Source organism: Rhineura floridana, chromosome 7 (genome assembly GCF_030035675.1).
Source record: "Rhineura floridana isolate rRhiFlo1 chromosome 7, rRhiFlo1.hap2, whole genome shotgun sequence".
NCBI lineage: Eukaryota > Metazoa > Chordata > Lepidosauria > Squamata > Rhineuridae > Rhineura > Rhineura floridana.
In genome coordinates this window covers 57301607-57323826 of record NC_084486.1, presented here as the reverse complement: position 1 = coordinate 57323826, position 22220 = coordinate 57301607, and the positions used below count along the sequence as shown (strand labels likewise).

General features: G+C 41.0%; 1 long non-coding RNA gene across 1 annotated transcript in view; it reads right to left on the bottom strand.

Moving 5' to 3' along the window:
- Window positions 1-6594: 6594 nt before the first annotated feature.
- LOC133388395 (uncharacterized) overlaps window positions 6595-22220 on the bottom strand; it is a 161927-nt gene continuing 146301 nt past the window's right edge. The window contains exons 2-4 of the long non-coding RNA XR_009763784.1: window positions 13073-13190; window positions 10379-10632; window positions 6595-8697 (exon numbers count right to left, since the gene is read on the bottom strand). This is a non-coding gene — a long non-coding RNA (uncharacterized LOC133388395). The remainder of the gene's footprint in view (window positions 8698-10378; window positions 10633-13072; window positions 13191-22220) is intronic.

Here is a 22220-nt window from a genome sequence, read left to right as displayed (position 1 = left end):
AATATGCTCAAAAGTCTTCATTTCAGAGGAAACTCTTAGAAACAAGCCTCAGCTTAACTCTGAAGGCTGTCGCTCTTCATTCTTCCATGTCAATAAATCAGGAGATAAAAAAAATACCTCACAGAGTCCACCTCAGAAGCAGTCATCAACTTTGGTCTGAACATAATGTCCTCCTTCCCCAACTTGCTAAGCCTATAAAAATATGGGGAAGGATCTTGGAGGAGAGAAAGTGACAATTGAGAGGACTAGGGCTGAGACATTGCAAACCAACACAGCTAAGGCAAAATTCAGAGAGAGGCTGGACTTGACAGTTAATTGTTCAAGGATGTTTGAAACTGGGAAACTCATGTCCACAGCCCCATTTCTAAAGTCCTTTTCCATTCTTAGATAAAAAAAAAATTAGTGCAACAGAAGACGGATGTACCACATCAGCAATAATACTCAATGGGACCATACTACTGGAGTCACCCCAAATGACTTTTCACAGCATGTCACCACACTATCTAACACAATTGCAAACTTGTAAAAGACTGTTGAAAGTGCACAGAATGAAAACAACTGAAATAATTTCAAGAATGTCATTCCCAAGCTCAGTGCCTCATCCAAAGTATATCATTCACAATTGTGCAGCAGGCTTTTACCAAGACAGAGTAGGTTAAACAATAGGCATCAAATCAAGTGCTGGTGCAACACGTGGAACCACAAGCTAAGGACCCCGAAGCAAGAATAATATTAAATTAGCCATACAGAGGCACAGAAGTTGTTCATTGACTTCCAACCTGTTTTTTAATGTCATCTCAGCATACAGCTCTTGCTGCAATTGAATATTGAGTGGCATCCTTCTGTCATGTCAATGTCTGGAATTGTATTTCAGGTCCTGAAGTTTGCTTTCAAGATTATTGATCATGTAATCTTGCTCCACGACCTGGAACATGTCTGCCAACAGTGTTTCTTTGTGTTATACTGGTCGAAGTTGAAAAGGTAAGTTACTGCCACGAGCTCAGGGAAAAGTCACATTGTATGAGTAGTAAAATGGTTTAAAGTGCTTTAGGGTTGGCCATTTGCTATTACCTATTTACGCACAGGATGAAATAATAATCCAAAAGCAACAACTGAAGATTTTCTCAAGCTAGCCAGGACCAATACCCTTTTTTTTTTTTTAGATTTGCATTGTGCATTGTAGCATACCCTAGATTCACTGGTGATATACTGCAGGAGAAAAAGACGCAATATTTGTAGGTAGAAATGGCTTGAATACACAGTTGCTAATGTGAAAGCAAGCACCATGGACTGCAAGGAGTGTATATTGAAGCCAACTCCATACTTAAAATATGATGTCTGTCTCTAGCCTAAGTACCTTAAAATACTACTTTTCATGCTGATCTTTGTATTATAGTAGTTGTCAAGTGCTATAATTAAAGCTGAATTTCAGCTTCCATTGTTCCTCTGATTTTTTTTTTCATTTGCTCATAATTAAAAACTCCTCTGTGTTAAAATTGTCAGTGCGTGATCTCATCCCAAAGGTAATTTTTTTAAAAGACTGAAACCAAAATTAGTTCAACTATTTTCCATACAGTTAAAAATTACCCTTTCCCCCTCTGTTTCAGTTGAGTTTTGTAATATATCTGAAAGCCAATTTCAGCTAAAATTCCAACTCTGTAATGTTTTTATGAGCACAAAACAAAAGAGGAACAAACCTTTCAAATTTGCATAACATTTGTTAAAATATGTTACAATTATCATTTGTTGTGCATAATATACAGGTTAATGTTATGATTTTATGTGCGTCAAGATCTGCCCTGAGCCATGCTCTTCGTAGGGCTGGAATGATCCAGGTATATAATGCTTTCTTTGGCATATGCAAGAGAATACATGTGTATCAAGCTTGTACCAAACTTTTCCTGCAGTCCCACCTGACTGAGATGTCACACTGAACTTGAAATCATCCTGCAGGGTCCTGCAGCTGACTTGCCAGTGAGCTGCACGCTGCCAGATGCCCCCTGCCCCTCTTCTGAATCTAACTGCAGAGATCGGAGGCAGCATGGGAGGCTCAGAAACACGAGAGGGTAGAGATTTCCTTTCAAGTAACCAGCATTGTTATCACTTTCACCTTGGCATTTTGGTGGGACCAGGAGAAACAGCCTACTTCAGAGGTAGAACCTGATGGTGAGTGGAAGGACCATTGAGTCGTGCCCATGCCAGACTAGAACTTAACAGTTGTGGCAACATTTATACCAAATGAAGGCAGAGAAAGGACAGCTCTCTGAAACCACTGCTAATGACCCCAGAGAAGGAGAGACAAGGAGCAGGACAGTTGACAGCAAAGGAAGGAAGGAAGCCTGCCTCTACTTCCCTCTGTTGCTTGAGGCAGGGAAGTCTGGATTCTCCTCTTTCACCTTTTGTTCAGTGTAATGACCTGTGATCATACCCTGGGCTACTGTCCATAGCAATGGAAGGCAAAGGCTGCCCCTTGTAGTCTCTGTCCCAGTAAGGACCTGATGCTGCCCTGCCAATAAAATATCCCTGGCAGGAATTCCTCCTGTCCAACCCATTATGGAAGAATCACATCTGGGAAAGAGTTATACAGGAAGTACGTATATGCACTATAGTTTCCACTGGGTCCCATATTTCCAACTTATAAGCATAAAGCAACCAAAAGAGGCAACCAAGGTCAATCCAGGAAGCCACCCCCACCGGACAGCCACTACCCATCACCGAGGACTGAGGGTGGCCCCAGGCACCACCACCCCGCTCAGGCTCAGCCCTCTCAGCAGCGCAGCATTGGCCGTGTGGACCTCCCCATTCCATCAGCAAAGTGGCCACTGCTGAACCCCCCTGATGCTGATCTAGCCAACCTCTGCACAGGGGAGGCAGCCCCATGGCCCCAGAAGCAAGGTAGCCACGGCAGCCTGCCAGATTGGGTGGGCTCCAACCCTCAGGCCACACATCCCTAATGCTGTGTCTTTCCCTTGCAGGCACACTGTTCCCTTGGAGCCAGCGACAGCAGCAGGGCCCACAGTCACACCAGGGAAGGTGTGGCTGGTGTGAGAAGCACACCCGCACACAAGCAGGTGACGCCACCAGGCAGCTGCTCCCTGAACCCCTCCCTGTGCATCCTCCTTATCTTGCAGGTCTCACCACTGACATCCCAGCCCAGCAGCCCATGCACATCAGCACACCAACACAAGCAGTAGCGGCAAAGGTAAACTGTGAGCATCCCCAGGAAGCCCACTTGTGGGGCAGGGGGAGACATCTGGCACTGCTGACAACTGGTGGGAACTGGCAGTGTGTCACCCCCAAAGGTGTTCCTCTTCCCCTCCCCCTGCTGTTGCTGCCCCCTCCTCTCTCCACAGGATGGCACCCACCCAGAGCAGAAACCACCATGGCAACTGTCTGTCAGCACAGTGGGGGCCCGCAGGTGTCGACAACAGCCCCTACTTCCCATTTCACTGGGTGAGTTGCTGGCAGGCTATGGCATGCAATAACGATCACTTGTGTTGCTGCTCAAAACGGTGTTGTTCCTCATCGGGGGAATCGGGTGGGAAGGGAAGGAGATGGGTGGGCGACAGGGAGGACTGGGAAATGTGCCTCCACAACTCAGGTTGCAAGTGGCCTGCCTGATTCCTCTGAGCCACTGCCCCCTCCCCCCTCCCAAATGGGCATCTGCTTCTCCCAGGACCTCTGCCCCCCACCCCTTCCCTTTCTCCTGACGCCTCGGAAGGTTGCGCTGGCAAAATGGATGCTGCAGAGTTTTCCACCATCTCCTCCTCTTCCAGCCCCACCTCTGCAAGCTCCCCAGCATTTGGATTGCTCTGTTCGTCAAAATTCTGTAATGTGGGGGGGGGACATAACAGTGGTGTTACACTGTTGTAAATCTGCTACACCTGTATCACATTTTGTTCATCCAGTGTAAAGGATTTTGGACATTCCTATAATCACTCAGTGGGGTACCTTGAGGATGTATTGCACTGTATAGCTCTGCTAGTTATTATATTGGCACCTGTTATTTGGTTTAAGTAGATTTAATGTTGCTGCCATTGTCAGTTTTGATTGCTTTTAGGTTGTTTGTGTTCATTATATTTTTATGATATTTTGAGCCTTGGGTGGGCTACACCCAGAAATGTGGTGCATAAATAATTGTATAAATATAAACATAAATGCACTGTTAGAAGCACTGCTTACTGCAGATGCATCTGCTCCAGTGTAGGGGAGGATGGCAGTGAGAGAGAGAGAGAGAGAGAGAGAGAGAGAGAGAGAGACCAAGCACAGGGTGGTGGTGATTGCTGCCCTTTCCCTGCCTGCTCGAGTGTACAGAGAGGATAACTGTGCTCAAAGCTTTCGATTGCTATAGCAAGATGCTACATGAGAAAAGAAAAAAGGTAAGGCAGGCATTCCTAGATGCATTTTGGAAGAAACCTTCAAGGCTTATCTGACCTGGTTATTTCATTTCAGACATGCGTATGGTTCATTTTGAGTTGCTGAAAAATGTTGAATTGCTCTTCTTTTTTGTGGTGTAGGAACCTATCCCTATTCTTTCCAGGTTATTCTTACCTGTGGTACCAAAGTTTCTGCTAAAGAAGTAATGTCCAGAAATGCATGTACTTTGTTAACTGAGGTATTACTGTATTTTATGAGGAATCATATGTACTTGCTCATCATATTATGTTTTCACAGTACCCATGTGCTAAGGCTTCTGCCAGCATTGGTTCCTCTATCATGCAAAGAACGAATGGGGACAGCTGCAGGGTCCACATGAGCAATCCAGTTGGCACAGTGTGCTTTCTGCTACTAAAAGAACAGTGTCTGGGAGAATAAAGGTGAAGACGCACTTACCTTTGCCAAGGTCGCTTCTCAGCATTTCAGTTGTGTTTTCCATCATCAAATCAGGACTACTGGCACCTGGACATTCGGATGTACCCAGTGGCGGCTGGTGGCTCCATGCCAGTAGGACAGAGGAATCTGCTCAGGGGTTTAATACGAACTTTCAAGGAGCAATCCAAGGTGCTTCAGCTCAGACTACAACCCGGAGTGGATTTCACTGCCCCACTGACATGGAGCCACCAGCTGCCACTGAATATAGCCTTTTATAATGATGTGGAATGGAGGCCGACATCCATTGTGAAACTGAGAGGGAATCAAATCTACAGCAAGGATAAAGGGAACTGAACTAACTACTTCAAATGCTATTTCATTTTAAGTTGTGAGTTACGAAGGAAGTAGGGTTAGAAATGTGTCTTTCCCCCTATTTTCCCTTTCCAATTTCACTAGGCTTCAAGGCTGAAACGTCCGTATGTTGACTCTTTTTTTTTTCCATAATCCTTTGGGGGGCAAAAGAGACTTTTCAATCAATAAACAGTAGGAATTCCTCATCTAGAGCTAAAGGATACGTCCTATTAAGTGAGAACATAAGCCCATTTCTAATTCAGGACAGTTCTGCTATGTATTCTCTAGGACCAATAAAAACTGCTGATTAACCAATGGACCAATAGATTTCCATGTGCTGTACAGCTGTCACATCAGCTGTTTCTTTTGCCACAATTGGGGTGTAATGTTGCTGGGTTTAAGTGCAGGAGAGGGGGATTTTCTTGTGACCGTACAATAATTCATCAGAAGTTGTGTTCCTCTTTATGGGGAGTAAGAGAAAAATATCCTCTAGTTATACTGTAGTCCATCCTAAGTCTGACAGGAAAGTGGTTGGCACATATAGGAGAAGTGTGATAGAATATTTTAAAATAAGGCAGTACCCTCCTCCCCAAAAGGATTAGAAAAGGATTCCTTCTTCGACATCATTTTGGAGTGACTTATTTCTTATAGCTAAATGCCCTGTTAATTTACAAGAAATGTAGCAGATGTCATTAAACAGCCCGATACATTTATTTCATAGGGAAGTATTTTGCATTTCCTTGTTTCCTGGGCTAATTTTTAAAACACGGACCACCTCATCCTATGGCAAACAGAACGAAAGCCTGCACGGCTTGCATCGTTATGTGGTACATTGTAGTTTTTATGCATGTACGCTATGTGAACAAGCGGGTTAAAAGTTAAACAGTAGCCTGAGGCGAGCACACTTGCAAGCTGAACAGGTACAAAATAGGCTTTTGTTGCTTCCAAACTATTACTGTATGTCTTTAGCAGAAACTAACATAACAGGCATCTATGTGCAAAAAAAAATGTATTTCCTTAAGGTTGCAGGTATTATGAAATGGAACTGCTTTAATGGTTGAAATGCCCATATGACCTTTAATCCAAAGTCATAAATTTGTCAGTGTCTGAAAGTGGCAGGATATCATTCTTAATGAGGCTAGTGGGTGTTTTTTTTTTTTTTTTAGCTCTTTGTATTTCAGGCATCTTAGCTCAGACTAGCATGGAGTTCTGAAATTATTTCCAAAAGTAGTACAGTAAAGAACTGGTAAATCTTGAAAGAAAGAAAAATAAATGAGAGCACCTTGTGACGAATGCATTGTTACCATGTGGAATAAAGTAACGAAGGAAGCTCCGAGAGCTCGATGTATTCTACATTTCATAAAATGATAAATAACACAAGTCGTCGTGTTTGTGTATAATGAATTACAATCCGACTACATTTACCTTAGTAACATTTTACTGGGGTTGTATTTTACTCCCAACTACCAATTATGTCATCATCCTGGCATTTACCTGGACATAATGATACACAGCAAACCCATTCTTGTAACATAATTCACAGCTTAAAGGTGTTTGCAAAGCCAACCAGGATTCTATATACACATAATGATGTAGATATTGCTATTAAATTTTACAGATTAAAGTTTAGTAAACCTTAAAGTCTTATGCAGGCTTGCATGGTATTTATTAATCCTGAAGGAAAAGATGTTCTGCTGTTTAAATGTCAGTAACACATAACCCCTATTAAAATAAACAAAAAAAGCTATTATATGCATTTTGCTACATACGTAGTACCACACAAGTTGCAACAGTAGATGTGTCTTTAAATGCCAAAAAGACACTGCAAATTTATTAATTTGCATGTCACTACTGTAGGGCACCAATACAAAGTCATTTTTTACTATTAAAAGCAGAGGATCACGCAAGTAGATTGACTTCACGTCTGTTTTATAACAGAAACCCATGTTCTAAGAAGATCTGAAAGCCTTGGGAAGAAATATCTATTGTAACATTATCTTCCATTTATTCAATTTAATTTCAGTTTGAGGAGGGAAGCATATAGATCATTTTATAAGCTTGTAAGGTCGCCACATTTAAATTAAAGTGACCTCTCTTAAAGCCTATTAATAACAAGTACTATGCAGAGGGAAATTTAATATGAATGGTTAAAATGCATAGAATTCAGATTTTACTGCCCAACAGCTCAATTAAACAAATTGAATTTTTAAGCAACAAAAGAGAATTGAATCAAACAGGGATGGAGCGAGATCTGAAATGTGGACTTTTATGAGTGATAGTCCTAGGGCCCTCCAGCAGTCAATTCCCTTCATTTGTTGCCTCAGCAGTTACAAGGGATTGGGCAGGCTGCAACACAAAAGGATAAAAATGTTCATCACTGAAACACAGGTTTTGGCTCCCAATAAATCATCTGTCACTTCATCACAGCCCGGTAGATAATGAGCAATAAAGTTTTCACACTCAGAGAATGAGGAACCAGACACAAGCAACCCAGCTAGAGCCGCTGGCTTCTTTTTCTGTAAACGCCAAGGCGTGGTGTATAATAAATTACCACAAGGTTTCAGGGAAGGATGACCCTGACATCACTAACATAAACAATTTAATGTGCTAAAGAAGCCTGATCTAATCACATTTACATACACATTTTAATGACAGAAATAATTCTGTGGCTCTTACATTTATAGACAAATGTGTATATCATGATGAGAACTACAGAACAACCAGCTTCCAAGTTGTCTGAATACTGCAAGCAGTGCAATAAAGATGTGTATCACTTTGAAATTTCAGTTGTTATTATGAAGTCTAATAGGTGCACTTGTCTCAGCTGAAGGCGGTTATCAGTCCATGTGCTGATCTCAGTTGTCATTGCAATTGAGCAAGCATCACAAATGTTCAGCAGGACTTGGGGAACAGTTGGCACCTTTCTGGATTTTGGGTTCCAATGGTCTGACATAGGAATGGAACACCAAAAATGACATCCCATGTTGAGTTGGTCCCTCCCCTTCCAGAATGTGTAGTAAAACTTACTAGAAAACTTCAGTTGATTGGAAAACAAGTAAATAAATAAATAAATAGGCTGGGTCCTTCCTTCCATTGGAGGAAGACTCCTTCCATCAGAAGATGAACCTTCCATTCTACTGGAAAGGACTGACCCAGTAGTTCTACCCATCCAGCAAAGGGGGAGGGATCCATAACAATTGTTTTTTATATCATAAAATGTCAATCTGTGGTAAGCTACATGCTGCCACTACTGCTGTTTGAGGCCTGTAAGTGCTGCCTCATGTTCACAGTATTCTATTCCCATCATGAGTACTACTTGATTTTTTTATTATTATTTTTAGTGAATATTTTGTATTTGTTGATGACAGGTCAAAAAGAAATTTTGTTGGGTCTGAATTCTGGATTGCTTTGTGACTCTGAAGTGTCAATCCTTTTCAGCTGGCTGGGAGTTTGAAAGAGGCTCATCATTCAAATCCACATGAAAGACACTCCAACAGGGGTACTGAAGACAGCTACATACAAAGTCTAGTTCATCTGCAAAATGTAAAGCAGAATATCACTTGAAAAGTAATGATATAGCCAGAAAACACATAAAACATACCCTACATTGATTGATATTATTTTATACCAGCATTTAATGCGACTCACAGTAAAATATGATCAAACATTCTTGTCATATGCAAATTGACAAATTAATGCTTGCATAATAGGTCAGAGTAGAATAATATGCACATACATTTTTGTATGCTATCTATTTTTGTCATTATCTTAAATACACAATTAAAAACATTCAAGTTGTAACCTCTATGTCTGAGTTGTGCGTCAGTAACATAAACGATGGCTCTCTATTCTATATAAAGATTTTTTATTTTATTTTTAAAAAGATCCAAATCTTTCTCCAACTAGTTATACAGATTTGCATTACAGGCTCACTGCCAATCTTATTCCTGTTTACTCACGAGTATGCCTATTTTCTCCTCATGGGCCTCACTCCCAAGTAGCTGTGCAGTGTATTGCTGCCTTCAGAACACTTGCTCTAGGTACAATAAAGCATGACTGAGAGCAAAACTTTTTTAAAAATCCAGATTTATTTGTGCCAACATAACAGACTGAAATATTGGCTCATATGTGTCCAGAAGACACATTAATGTCAATTATATGGGAGAGGCTCCTAAATAGTTAAAAAAGGAACAACCTGGGCTCCTTAACAAGTAACATTTAATAGATCTACACTGAAGTGTATATTGCATTCTTGTTCAATATTAGAGATGTATTATTTATATCTGCGGTAGTAATGTCATAGAATACACAAGTAGAGTTTGTATAGCAACAACAGTGGGGAAAATATTTGCAACCAGGGCAGTCTGGCAATATTGCTTGTTAAGGCATGCTATTTGTAAGCAAATTTATATGAAAAGTATGCAATCCCTAATACTAAACTACTCTAGCCCCAGACTGAAGGGTGATTTTACAAACGTCCTGCAGCACTCAATCATTCCTTCATTTTAATGTCTTTATTTTATGATTTTGTTGATGAAATACTACTTACCCGGTGCTCAAAATTCCTTTTAGGCTGCAGGCAGTGGCTAGTTGACATGGCAAGCCATATTTTACAGCTATATATTTCAGCTTTCTCTGTCCAAGTTGGAGGACACAGTAGCCAAGATGGTTTTTCATAGTGGAAATATATTTTCATATTTATTTATTGATTTGACTAATGTATCTATTTTTCAATTCACATGCTTATGTTTCAATCCATTAGAGTGATTCATGGTCAAATAATATGTTATTGCAAGTAGAAAGAAGAGATAAAGCCTTTGTACATGAGTTGTCACACTAGGAAAGAAGTAGTAGTAGCAGTAGCAGTAGTAGTAGTAGTAGTAGTACTACTACTACTACTACTACTACTAATAATAATAATAATAATAATAATAATAACAATAATACATTTTAAAGGAATCCACTGCCTGGTTATAGATTAGGTTTTTGTCCCCTAAATAATCAAGAGTAAAAATGATGAGTTCTGTCAATTTTAAAAGTATTTTTAAAAGAATGGCACATAAAATAAATTTGTTGTTAAAAGTAAGCCCTCTATAGATCTCTTACAGTTATACCAAGTGCTCAAATTGCCATCAAAATAAAACCTCAAAAGAGCTTTAATTATAAAACATAGGGGATGGCAGGGCAAGTGATAATGCAGAGTAGAACCTCTCACCTTAAGGCCATGCCTTGGAATGACGCCCAAATTGGTAGTGTCCAAAAGTTGTCATTACGATAACTAGTAGCTGTTTGGAATCTTGCACTAAATGAGTTGCTGGTCTTGTTCCAGCTCTTAGTGGACAGATGCCCACATAAAAAGGAGTTACCATCTGCTGACGCTCTATGCAGAGTCATAGGTCTAAAGATTGTGGCATCCTATACATCCCTGGAATGCAATTTAAAGAACCTGGCAGTAGCATTAAACAGCATCTGTGAATTGAAGGTGGATGTGGTCATAAGTTGTCTGCATTCCTTTCCATCTGCCACAACCTTTCCCCACTTCTAGATTTCATTAGCATTGACCATGACACATTTCTGTGTTTGTTTGAAACAATGGATGTTGCATCCTTTCCCCTAAGTCCTAAGCCTTGCCTCCTGAGGACCCAGAATTCTAGTGCCCAGGGGGTAAAGTGGTGAAGACTGTTTGCTAGAGACTCTATGGGACCCCACAGCCTGGCACCTTATAAAAATGTACTTCCATGTCCCTGGACAATTTGAGAACACAGTGCCCCCCAATAGGGAACTGGGTTGTTCTGTAGTGAGGTATTATGATTAAACTATCAAATTCTTAATTGCTAATTCTTAAATTGTGGGAGTGGTATGGTTACTGTTCACTTTTGGCTCTAACGCATATTGTTCCACTAATGCAGGAACCACATAGAAAAGGTAACATCATGTGGAGAGAACCATGCAATTTTTACAGGTTGGATTGGTGTTCTTCCCCATGATCCACCCTTCCCACACAGTAAGACTAGAAATGGGGAAGAAATTTGATTCAGTTCACATTTAAAGGCAAATCTACCTAATTTGCACTTTCTGATATAAGATGAGAACAAAAACACAGCCATCTTTCAAAATCCACACTTCTCCTAATTTTGCAATGCAATTCTTCAGCCAAGTAATGTGTACAAAAATACATATACTGGGGTAACGCATGCATAAAAATGCATATTATCATGAAAATAACATGCAAAATACAATCTATTGGGGCAAATGTGTATATTAGGCTAAACTGCATATAAACATGGGTATATTAAGATAAATTTGTGCTAAAATGTGCTAAATTTTCATGAGGACCGATAGTGAGAAACCAAAATTGTCAATTTAAAGAATTCCTAAAACTGGCTGTACATCAGACCAACATTATCGACTGTGGCAGTGGCTCTCTAAGGTCTCAAGCAGAGTCCTTTGCCAGCTCTGCTACTCAAGATCTTTTTTGTAGCTGGAAGTGTGAAGGACTGAGCTTGGGAGCTTCTGCCAAAGAGCAGGTGCACCACTGCTTTGGTTCTTTGCCAATGTTTGTTCCTCTCACGCCAATTCAAATCTGTTGCATGCAGTGGTGATGCCATTTTCAGTGTGAAATCAGATTTGGATGCTGTTCTTGCCTTCTAGGTGCATGCCTCCTGACTGCTGTGTCATAGGAAGCCTCTGAGCCATCAGACTCCAGCTTCCTGACAGGTACAGAAATAAATAAAAGAGGTTGAGCAAAAGTACCCCATTCTGGTGGACTCACTGACAGCTGGTTATTTCATCTATTTTTAAAGAGGATATTTCATCTATTTTTAAAGGGAGGGTATTTCATCCCTTTTTCAGAGACTTTGTTCTCTGATATTTCTGGACCTTTACCCCATTGTGGACAGTGGCGGTATTTCCCCACCACGCTGGGTTTGGTTTTGCTGTTGCTTTTGGCAGAGAGAACAGAGCTTCTCACACCACCATTTTGTCTCCCGTAATGCCCCTCAGACTGTTACCACATCATGATGCTGTATCAGCTGTCATCCCCCCATACGCCCAGAAGTCCCTTTGGAGTGACATTATGTCATGATGCAGCATCAGTCAAGAAGCATTTTGAGGGAAGAAAATGATACCACAAAGAGCTCCAGTGCACTTGGCAGGAGCAAAACTGACTTTAAAAAGTGAGGGTTGTAGTGGGGAGGGAAAATTGCCACCACTTCCAGCTACTAAGAGGTAAGGGCAGAAAATGTCTGAGAATTTTTGCTAGGGACCCTCTATAAAACAGCCCCATTTCAGAGCACACCTTTTCACCCACTCTCTAGTTTTGAAAGATTTTGACTCAGCTCTAAAAATACATACTGAGATTAATAAAATTCAGTTTGGAATGTTTCATTTCCGTTGCAATTTGGAGATATCAGTGCAGATGAAAATTAATAACTGGTTACTCTTTAAAAAGATTCAGAACAATCTGTGGATTGCAACCTATAGTAGATAACAATCTAAGGCAAGCAAAGTGACAGTTTCAGAATGGGTAGATGCATAGCATTCAGAGAATCATCCCCGTCAAAGATGTGGGAAATCACAGCACATCCATGCTCCGCTCTAGTCAGGCTGCTGCCGGAAGAACACCAGGTCCCGTGATCATCGTACTTCAACATGTAGATAAATTGGAGAGGAGTCAGAGAAGGGCAAACATGATAAAGGGCTTAGAAAAAGGATGTTATACCAAAGATTACAGTCATGAGGCTGTTTAGCCTAGAGAAAAGAAGATTAAGGGAGTACTTGATAACAATCTTCAAATATTTAAAAGGCTGCCACAGAGAAGATGGAGAGGAGGTGTTCTTTGCTGTCACTTGCAACAGGGCAAGTGTCAACACAGGGGTATTTCAGCCCTAGGCAGCTGCCTAATACAGACCTTTGCAGGAGTCAGGAGCATATAGAAGAGTTTGTCTTCTTCCAGGCATCCTCCTAAGATGTATGGTTCTCCTGCTGATTGAGCAGCTGAGTGAAGGAAGCAGCTCATGGGTCTGATGCTAGAAGGAAAGAAGAAAGGAATGTAGGTTGGTGCATAGGCCAGAATTTTGACATGGTATGCATGGGCCCTGATTGGATCTAGTAACGGACATTTAGCACTTAATTTTCAGAAGGAAAGAAAGTCACAGATAAAATATCACAGTGCTAGCCTGAGACAAGTTATGAAGTATTTGGGTGAGCAGCAACATTCCATCATCATTGGTAAGGGTCACTGAAAGCAAAGAAAAAGAAAGGTACCCCAGGACCCCCAGCTGATTGGGACTGACTGGTGCAAATTAGGAAAAGGTACATTTTCAAAAGAGCTAAACATAGGAAATAGCAGAAATGGGTTGCCTCAGTTCAAGCGTAGTGGCTGCAGTAGAAATCATATTTTTTTATGGCCACCCATGCCCATATTTTAAATGGCTCTCTCTTCTTTTGCAACGTTGCAGTCCTATAACACATTGTAAGATTCCTTTATATCAACTTTACTTCTCCAGCAAATATCCTGTGAGTTTGAAGTTATTATTTGGCAACACAGCCCTGGTCTGCCTCAGCCAGCATCCCCAAACTATGCCATTCTAGTGGTCTTTCACCCTCCCCCATTTTGATGGTGTTAAAATGGACATCCAGGTTCCTATTACCTTATCCATGCATATTGAACTTGAGCATAGTATTGTGAGTCTTTGATCATTTTACCTAGTTCAGTTCTTTGGGGGATGCCCCAACAACAACAACCTTCCTGCTCATCCCAGGCTAACCATTAGCTTAAGGGCACTTTTGGTTGCAATGCCAAACTTAGAGTAGGATCCTCATCTGCTCCTCCTCCCCAGTCTACTGCATCACAGTAAATATGGCTCACAAGGCAACTTGATAAGCCCTTTCAAGTTTATTCTGGACCACAAGCCCTAGTTCTAACAAAGGGTTGAAATACTGTATATAGTTCAATGTTATTGAATCAACCATTTTGGGGTGAAAAAAAATGTTTCAGCTTGGGGGAAAAGTGTTAATCAAGTATCAGAAGTTTGGGAAACATCATAGTAGAATTGCCATTATGAATTTCAATTATCCAAATGTACTTTATGTCTTCTCCACTCTGTAGTCTAGGGGCAGTGTAAGTCTATGTAAATAACACCTCCCTCATTTATCCCATCTCTGATTATCATATTTGACAGCCTCGGATGATTTGTGTAAATGAGAATGTGCCATTGTTTTGTTTTGTTTTTCCCTTTCCTCTCTCCCACCTCTTCCATATACATATTATGGTGGTGGCATAATAAAGTTAACACCAAATAAGGACTTAAACAGTCACAATATTTTACACTGATTATCAGAGCAGTCATTATATAACTGAGCAATGAAATAGACACCTCTCCTAATTACAGGAATTGCATGAGACTCACCAGGCAATGACAGGCATCACCCTTACAATAAAGTTTGGTTTACAGCATAATCTGGGGGTGGAGGATGAAAACAGAGAATATGAATAATGGCACAATGGTACTGTGTATATTTTAATTAGCTAAAGGTAACCAAATGAGATTTGCCACTATTATACTGAGGTCAGTTCTCCGCATGGCTTCAAGCACAACACATTAAGGCAGGCAAGGTGATGCCAAACTGGGGGTTTAAAACTAATCAACGTAATTAAACACAAAGTAAGAGCATGTGTTAAAAGCTACACCCATTTTACTGATCACCCTATTTGCATTAGTCTTGTACTGTAAATATTAGCACCAAAGAAGTGCTAATTAAATTGTTCCCTTACAAACAGCAAAAAAAGAAGAAAAGAAAAAAGTAAGTCTAATCTAATTTGATGCTTGTAGAATAGCTGCACCACATCTGAGTCTGTTGAAGCACAAGTCATTCCAAAGGAATATTCCAATTATACTACATAGCCTAATTTGTTCCAATGTACTAACATATTGCATTAAGTGTGCGGGTAAAAGAATGCTACAGTTGACCAAAAAAGGGATTGGAAAGCCATAAAAACAGAATAAATGAATAGAGAAACTGGGCGGGAAAGGGAAATAGAACACATGTTACATTTCCCCCCTACCTTATGCATAGAAGATAAAATGAGGAAAGATGTACATTGATTTCTGTTCATGTGTATATGCATATTTTCCATCCTGTTCCTCACAATCCTTAGCATTTTGCAAGACTTTGGGGTGGCTGTACCACATTTGGCTGACATAGTGAAGTAAGCACTCACAGTGACCCTGATATCTTTTTTCTTCAATAGAAGCATTATCACAATGTCCATTACAGAGGATTTCCCCAATTTGTACAGATTTCCACTGACCATTAAATATTTTTCAGCCATTCGACTTCAGCCTAATTTTAAATCTTAAATACCTGGGATACCACCAGTGAATTGTTTGCAACATAATGAGAACAATGGTTTTCTAGTTTTGTGCACATATGAGCCTTTGGTTGCCAGCTATGACAAATGGAGCTCCATAAGAACATGGGATTCATTGTCAATGGGAAGCCCTGCTTGTATGCACAGGATCATCTTGGTTCCCCATCATTATGTCGTACATGCAGCCACACTTTCTTGGAACTGCTATCTTGGAACATAGTGCCCACTGAATTACACTAAGAAGTCATATTTTTGCCCCTGAAAAAGGTTTATCCAAGACCTGTTGGACATTTGATACATCTGATTAAAGTTTTGAAATATCCCTGAACCTCTTTGGGGCTTCACCTCTTCTTTTGCTCATCTGTTTTGGTGCTGCCTTTTTTCTCCACACACATGCAAGACTTTGCAATCTTGGAACAGACATAGGAAACATAGGAAGCTGCCTTACACCATCAAACCATAGCTCAGTGTTGTTGTCCACACTGACTGGACACAGCTCTCCAGGGTTTCAGGCAGGGATCTTTTCTCATCCTATCTAGAGATAATTTGAGACTGAACCTGGGACCTTCTTCGTACAAATTAGGTACTCTACCACTGAGCTATGGTCCTTTCCAAAAACCACACACATATGCACAAGTTTTCCCTTCATCTTATACATTTGTGCCATCAGTCCTCTTCAGTCATTACAAAAAGGGAAATGTAAACACGTGGGGGGAAAGGGACAAGCAAGTTTGAGTCGCCTTCCAACACATGGAGGGCAAAAGTCTGATGTGGGAGCCTTTTGTATCTTTGGAGGCTCTCCTTGCATTTTAGAATCCTGGTTATGCAGGATTCTAAAATGTACAGGAAGCCTTCGTGGATGCAAAACACTTCCTGATTCAGACTGCCACCTTCCATGAGTTAGAAGGTGACAGAAACAATGACAGAGGGGGCAGAGCTAGTGCTTTTGTTCACACTGCCCCACCTATCACATATTAAATGCATGGAGAGGTTATTCAGCAGAGCCATATTGGAGCAGTTTTAGTACCATGTCCTGTGGGCAGAAATGGGGGCTCTAACCCAGGAAGCGATGAGGTTCATACCAAACCTGGTGATATTTTTCTTGAACTTTTCATTTGGGATTGATTGCAGTGAAGGAGTTAAATGAAAGATGGAGAGTCTGCAGCTACTGAATAATGAGCTCAGTGCCTAGCCAGAGATTTAGCCTCTCTCAGTACAATACTGGCAAAGGCTGGCAATGAAAAGACCCCCAAATGAGCAAAAAGTCTTCCACTCCATCATGAAGAGCTGTTCTCTGGAGTAAGTACCAGTGGGGAAATGCTTAAAACACTTACCATATGTGGTTAAGAAAGGCCTAATTTGTCCATTTTGAAATTTCGCCTTCCTTGTGAAAAGGATAGTTAATTTAAAGCAATTTGTTTTGCAGGTGAGGCTTTATTTGGACTGGTTAATACATCACCCTTGGTTGCCTGAACAATTAGAAATTGTCACCAAAGAAAAATGTCGCAGTTCATGTAAATAACTATTTACCTAAAGGAAATGTGAATCCACAAGAGTCAGCATACTTTAATGAGGCATGACAACAGAAAAAAAGAAGCCAGCGGTATGCTGCATCTGCTAAAGCTGACATCACTTATGGTAGAAATTGGCCAAAACAACTATTATTTGTTTTGTTTTTTCTTGTAGAAATAATGCAGCTTGAAATTTTCAACAGGCAACATGAATCCAGACCATTTGTTACTTCTAATGGCCTAATTGTTCTCTTGGCAGAAATAAAAAATTAGGGCACTTATGTCATTTACCTAAATTTCTAATTAATGCAATGCCAATAGAAAAACTGGAGCAGAGGAAAAAACGGCTGGATGACAAATTTCTGTGCTAGCCTACATGCGATTTGTCTTTGTTAACTTTACATTGTCTCTTTTCCCTCCTCTTTAACAGCGGGTACACTGATTGTTGCATAGATGAAGTATCTTCTTTTTTAGAGGTAGGACAAATTCATTCTAGTCTGTTGGCACCCATTTGCTCCTGTGTGATCTATTACATAGAGCATGTGGTAGGGAACCTCAGGCCCTTGGGCTGAATATACTTCTATAGGCCTCTCTCTCCAGACCTGGGGGTGGTCCCCAGGCATATACCCCTCTCTCTCCAGGCCACACCAGCCCTGCTCTGTACTCTCCTCAAGTGCTTTTCCCCGGCTGGAATGTGTCCTTGATTATCCCTCTTGCTTACCTGGATTGATGACGGAGAGCTGCATGTGAGGAAATCTCTGACTTCCATGATGGAATGTAGCCTACAAGAGTAAGAATCACATCCATTGCCCTGATATTTTTTTGCCCTTGGCCATTATACCCCTGGCCCCTGGAAGGTTCCCTACGAAGGAATACCTCAGAGATTGAAGAGTGGTTCCCCACACCTGAGGCAGAGTATTGAGCCCTGACCAGGGAAGGCCTGGGTTCAAGACCTGATTCACTGGTGACTTCACTAGCAAAGAAAGACATCCTCATATACTTCTATTTTTAAAATGGGAACAATAATTATGATTCACCTCTCCATTTCATTCAAGGATGAATGAGGTAAACATAAGAACACCCCTTGTGCACTGCTGAATCAGACTTATCTGGTCCAGCATCCTGTTTTCACTGTGAACAACCAGATGCCTGTCTGATGTCCACAAGCAAGACATCAGCACTAGAGTACTCTCCCACTGTTGTTCCACGGCAAATGGTATTCAGAGACATGCTGCTTCTGATTTGGAGACAACATAGGGTTGTCTAGCAGCCATTGATAGCCTTATCCTCTGTGAATATTTCTAATCCCCTTTTAAAACCATCTAAATTAGTGGTCAGTATAATAGGGATGGAGGAGAATTTTGTTCAATCCACAGTTTTAAACAAACTAACCTAATTTGCACTAGCCAGACTAATATACAGAGCAGAATGTATTTATCCTTCACATTTTTCTGATTTTTGCAAGTTATTGGCTCAAGAAACATAGAAAAATACATTTTCGAAATGAATATTTTAAGGTAAAATGAGTAGTAGGAACACATACTTCAAGATAAAAGAATGCTTCCATTGCAGTTGGGGTTTTGGCTCGATTTCGGCAAGTAAACTGCCTTAGTCACCCTGTATGATGACCTATGTCAGGAGAGAGATGGGGAGAGTATCCCTGTTAATTCACCTTGATCTCTCAGTGCCTTTTGATACCATTGACCATGGTAATCTCCCGGAGTGGCTGTCCAAGTTGGGGGTGGGCAGTACTGCTCTGCAGTGGTTCCAGTCCTATTTGGATGATCATTTTCATAGGATGATGCTTGGGAAATGTTGCTCAGCCCAGTGGAACCTTCAGTGTAGGGTTCCGCAGGATTTGATCTTATCCCCCATGCTATTTAACATCTACATGAAACTGCTCAGTGGGCTCATCTGGAGTTTTGGAGTGCTTGTCATCAGTATGCCGATGACACACAGCTGTACTCCTTTACATCTGCAGGTGTGGCAGTGGATGTGCTAGATTGATGTCTTGCCTCGATAATGAACCGAATGAGAGCCAATAAACTGAATCCAGATAAGACTAGGGCACTGTAAGTGGGTGGTTCCCTAGACTGGATGTGGCCTGCTCTGGAGGGAGGGTTACACTCCCTCTGAAGGAGCAGGTTTGTAGCTTGCTGTTGCTTGAAGCTCAAGTAGCCTCGGTGGTTCATAATGCCTTACATAAGCTTGAGCTGGTGACCCACCTGCACCCCTATCTGGACAGGGGGAGCCTAACTTCTGTTGTCTATGCTCTGGTAACCTGTATAACTGCAGTGTTATATATGTGGGGCTGCCTTTGAAGACGGTTCAGAAACTGCAGCTGGTGCATAATTCAGCAGCCAGATTGTTGACCGGGATAAATTGCTCTGAACATGTACACCAATTTTGACACAACTACACTGGCAACCAATTAGTTTGCAGGCTCAGATCAAAGTGCTGGTTTTTGACCTATAAAGCCTTATGCAGCTCAGAACCCCAGTACCTTAATGACCTCCTCTTTCCATATGAACCAACCCGGACCCTTCAGTCGTCATCGGAGGCTCTTCTTGTGTGCACCCTCCATGGGAGGTTTGAAGGGTGGCAACATGAGAAATGGCCTTTTCAGTGGTGCTTCTCCCCCAGGGGGGCTGTGGAATGCTCTCCCCACGGAGGCATGCCTGACACCATCTTTATTCATTTTTAGGCACCAGGCAAAGACCTTCCTTTTTATCCAGGCCTTTCATCCCTGATGCTTGGGGTCTTAGATATTGATAATCTCTTCTAGGGTGGCAGGACCTGTATACGTGCCCTTCATTTGTAATTATTTGTATTAATGTTATTCATTTTAACTGGTTTTTAATTGTCAGAAATAGTTTTAGGTTTTATTGATACTGTTGTTTTTAATTAGTTAATGTAAGACACTTTGGGTCACCTTGGTAAGAAAAGTGATCAACAAATATAAATAATAATAATCCTATTTAAATGTTACTAAAAGCAAATTTTCTTATTGATTTTTTAAAAGCAAATCACAGATTGATGCAAACGAACAAACTGAGTTATGAATGAACACTTGCAAAATTGACACATACCAGAAATAGACTATCCATCCATCTCTAATCATAAAGGACTTTACATACTAAATGTAACTATTTACATATAATATATAAACTGATGTGAACAAATCCTAGGGAAACAGGAGTACTGAGGCTTTAACACCTGCTAGTATGCTCATATATTGAACTCATTGGCTTACTCAGGTGCCCAAAAGAAACTCTGCTCTTTGTGTTGGAATTGTAATGAACCCTTATTACTATCTGAGATTATAATGGGCACAAGGGGGCAGGGAGTTCTCATGGCTCCTGTAGTAATAAAGGTTTATACTGCAGAGTCATTCCCTGAGTGATGTGGGACACTAGTCAATAGCACTAAGGAAATGGTAATTTGTGGATGTGACCTAAGGTACTTGGGGGCTATTAGAGCAGTTTAAGGCTAGGACTGCAGTAGAAACTACTGAGTCACTCTGTTAAAAAAAAGTTGAGTTTTATGCCAGTTCTCATTCCTGCCATCTATATTTCTGTCAAACCTTTATAGCTCCCAAGTGAGCCACGGCCATGGAGAAGCCCAAGGAAGCCTTGTTGGTCCCCTCTTTAAGGACACTTTAATCAGAGAGGCTTGCCTGGCACACATTTGATGCATGCAGAATAAACGATGTTATGTTTGAATTTGGATATAATGGTGCCCGATAAATGCTAGCCCTATTTTATGTTACACTATTATACAAACTGGAAGAATGAGCATGGAGAAATAGAACAGTAGACTTAGCTGGAAGTATTTGGCAGTTTGGAACAGGATATTAGAACCTTTAATTCCATATTCCTTTGCTTTTATGAATGCTTAAGGATATTATAAGGACAGACTAATGTCGGGTTTACATGGCTGGTTTCACAGAGTGACCTCATGCCTTACTTAGAGTCTAGTCTTCACATGCTCTTTGGTAATGCTGTCTGCTATACAAGGTACGTTCAGACATTTGCCTGAACATGCAAATGCTCAAAGTATCGATGGAAATAGAGGCATGCAAGCAAGTCCTGCCTCCAATGTCTTCACAAGTGTGCCCTTCCCCAGGCCTCAATCTTCCTCATGTTGTTCAGGGAAGGTCTGCAGGCAACCTATTCACATTTGTTTGAATATGTGTAGCGCCCTTCATGTGATCAGGGATCTCGGTAAAGCAAAGATTGTGCGAGGTGTTTACTTGCATTCAGACGAACATGAGTTAAAGGGCCCTGCAGACCTTTCCCTACTTAGCACAGAAAAGGTGGGGACTGAGTGTGCAGCACAATGCACAGAGGGACATTGTGATGGAGCTTGTGTGTGCACCCCTGCCTCCAATCCACAGGCACAGCGTTCAGGCAAATGCCTGAAAACGCCTACAGTAGGTAGTAACCATCGCTACAGAAGCATTTCCAAATGCTCACATTTGATCTCAGACAAGCCCATTCAAAAGAAATATTCACCACAAAGCAAAACAAAATGATTAAAAACCCTTTTGTGATTGTTTTGATGTCATAGGTTAATCTAAGAAGCAAGTGTTACATGAGTCCAGCTCTGTAGTTCTGTGCTGTATTATGTTTTGTAAAGGTAAAGTATGTGTCTGAAGGGACCATACTACTCGTCCACCTCCCAAACACATTGGCCCAGTTTGTTTAGTAGTTCCATCATGATTGATTACTGGCAGGTGGTGTTTGCTTAGACATGAAGTCTACAATTTTTGAACCTGTGTCTCCAGGGATATGTGATCCTTACCATTTGTCTGATTGCAATTGCTTTCTTTTTAGCAGTCATAAACCTGAAATGGCAGGGGCCACATATTCATCTCCCATGTCTGGTTAATACAACTGGTAAATCCAACTAAATCTGTGGTTCAGCCTCCTCACCTTTTGTGATCACTCTTTTAGCCTTTAAAGGGCTATGGAGAAACATGGTTTAGCTAAGATTGGAGGGAGTCTGGGGCAGAGCTTGGAAGATTACTTTTAAAAAGTAATAAATTACAGTTACAGTTACATGGCCCAAAAAAGTAGTGAATTACCGTTACAATTACAATTGCTCTGAAAGTAACTGATTACTTTGCTTTTCCTCCAAAGTAATCACTACAATTACATTTCAGTTACCTAAAA